We start from the raw sequence: 3,056 nt of genomic DNA on the forward strand, positions 1-3,056 counted from the left end.
TGCAGAAGAGATAATATTTTTATTTTATCCATCTGACATGGTAAGGAGGTTGGGTTCCTCCTCCTCATAACTCAGTATTTGGACAATCTTGACACATTTTTCTCGGGACACCGTCATGGGGGTGTACAGTTCCCTATCATACCCTCGTCAGAGTCATCTCGACATCAGTGGGACTCCTTCCCTGTCATGAGATAAGAGTGAGACTCGCTATAGAAGGAGTTTTCAAAGTGTGTGGTCAAATTCTCCTCTAGGAGCATGTAAGATTCAATCATGGTTAACATTTTCTAGAGAAATTTTACTTTCTTCTTCTCTAACTTATGCATGAATAGGTGGTCTCTCAGATGGACATTCTCGAAGATCCAACACTAAAGACCTTATAGTTCCCCTTCCACCTCAATGGAGACTTATGTTAATCGATCTATGTAAGACCCCAACCTTTCTTTCTTTCCCAGGATGCCCCACTCAGGGCGACTTCAGTTACATGCCATCGCTTTTGGGTTGTGAAATGCGCAAAAAACCTCTCATAAAAGTCCACCTAATAATTGATGCTTCCATCGGGCATACCATTGAACCAAAGTTGGGCCAACCCGATCAAGGTTAACACAAATAGTTTGCCCTTGGAGACATCATCAATGCCAAAGTAACTCAGCTAGTCATTTATGAGTTACACATGGTCGTCAGGATCTTATTTTTCGTCGTACTCTCCCAACTTAGGCAGATTCTTCATGGACTTCGGGATCTTACACTCCAGGATTCTTACAGACAATTGGTGTTTTGGCTACACCTTTCTTGGGTGAGTTTTTGCTTAAGCCGGACATGAAGCGTGACTACCCCGATCTCCCCCAGGGCTTTTAGGAGGATTCAGAGGCTTCTTGCTCATATGTTGTTCCTTCGACTAAAGGGAATTGTCTATATTTTCCCCAGTTGGTTCTGGGGCGGCAACACATGTTTTTCCTAACTTAACCTATTGATAATATTTATACGGGAGGGAGTTTTGTGATGGATTTATTCTAGGTACTGAAGCTTATCTTCAAGCACATGTGAGTTCTATTGTCGAACGATGTTAAACATGTTATTCAATGGTTCATTAGCACCTTGCACGCCAAGATTCACTTGTAGAGCATGAAAGTCAGGAAAGGCTTTTGTTTGTATGACTGGATGGGGACATGAATCTGCATCACCGTAACTTGAATAGATTTGGCCAATCGTCGAGCTTGAACCAGATCTTGATATAGCGAAACAACTGTTATAGGATATACGACACTTTATGGAGAAGGGAGAATGGTTGGTTACTTGTTGCTAGAGTAACAACGACGACTTTGTATGCACCGAAGGATCTAGTAGCCTTAGATCTAGCCATCATCGAGAATTGTAAGAACTTAAGATATGTAAATTTAAGGAAACAAAATTAAGATCATGCCTGGTTGAATCATGATGTGATGGATCTTCGTGCTTGATTAAGAATGCTTTCACTCTGGTGATCAAAAGAGGTTACAAATTATGGAGTTAGAATGTAAACATGAATTTGTGGAAATCATATGAATCATGATTCAATTCCTATAGAGGACGCCACTGTTCCATTTTGGAACTAGAAATGAGTATAAGAATGCGATTGATGGTGGATTGTAGCTTATGATGTGGCGGAGTAGAGGGAGCATCAAGATTAGCACTCTAACACTCAAGTCAGTATATGGGGAAGAATAATGAAATGAAATTATATTTTAAATTTGTTAACTCAATTTGACGCCTTCGATATATAGAAATTGAAACAACTAACTTGCTATTTCTTAGTAATGAAATCCGAAGAACCGTTGGATACACTTGCAGTTGATATTTCTCATGGTTATTAGGATGATAATCCTCGTGTGTTAAGAAGATTCAGGAAGGAGTGAGACCCCTTCCTAGTGGTTGGTCGAGGTCGACGTGGTTGGCCCATAACACAACCTAAAACCTATTTTAATGGTGTGAGATGGCATCGTATGGTGCTTGTCATTACTAGATCAAAGATAATCATCTATTGAGTACTAAGCCTAGACATATGTATAGGCTCAATACCCACATGTATTACAGCAGGATCGGCGTGGAGTCTCGTTACTTTGCGACTATTGTGACTTAATGCTCTGTGTTGGTTAATAGTAATGTATACCGTTCTATTAGCTAATACACTAATCTCACAACATGGAGACTGAAAGGAGATGCAAATGAAGGTAACATGTGGTAGTATTATATGTTTAGTGGAGGTGCATATTACAAACCTATGGATGTGGATGATAGATACATAATGATGTAATCTGTCCCCAATAAACATTCTCACCGTTGACACCGAAACTTCCAACTTTATTGTCTGTCATTTATTCTTGTCATTTACTTTTTCGCATCACATCAAACACAAAACCCTTTTGTTACTTAGAATAATAAATCACTGTTACTATATCTTTGAAACCACCAACCTTTGTGGATACGTCAATTATAAAAGTTACTTTTGCTGCACACATAAAACTCATAATGATTTTTTGTGCATCCTTGATACTTCATAAAGCTATTCACGAGTATAATTAGGGGAGTATCTTGTTTGATTTAATTGTACTCCAGTTTAGATGAAGGTAATCAATGGAAGACGAGATAAATGATTGAGGGCAATCATCTATTTTAGATAATCTATTTACATGTCAATTGTTAATTTCGTAATACTGGTACTACATCCTTAGTGACATTTCATCTGAACCATTTTCAAGCATAAATCCTCAAGCATTTTCCAAGTACTATATTGGTATTTTGGATGAATGGCTTGTGGGTATAGACATGTGTACCTACATCCACTTGAGCGAGTATCACTTCCGTTTGGGTATCTGCAGGGTATTCCCTGGGATCCCACATTTGTTGCTCCTGCCACTATCCTCCGCAAAGATGTTGATGTGATATTTCTAGAGTAACATGAACATTTGATGCCAAAGGATGTATGTAGTGTGTCAACTACTCGTTCATGAAGTATGATATATAATCACATCCAGTGGTTTTGTAGAGTTTCCCATCCTTATATGACACTAGTGCCAAAA

The sequence above is a fragment of the Lathyrus oleraceus genome, chromosome 5 (assembly GCF_024323335.1).
Source record: "Lathyrus oleraceus cultivar Zhongwan6 chromosome 5, CAAS_Psat_ZW6_1.0, whole genome shotgun sequence".
NCBI classification, from domain to species: domain Eukaryota; kingdom Viridiplantae; phylum Streptophyta; class Magnoliopsida; order Fabales; family Fabaceae; genus Lathyrus; species Lathyrus oleraceus.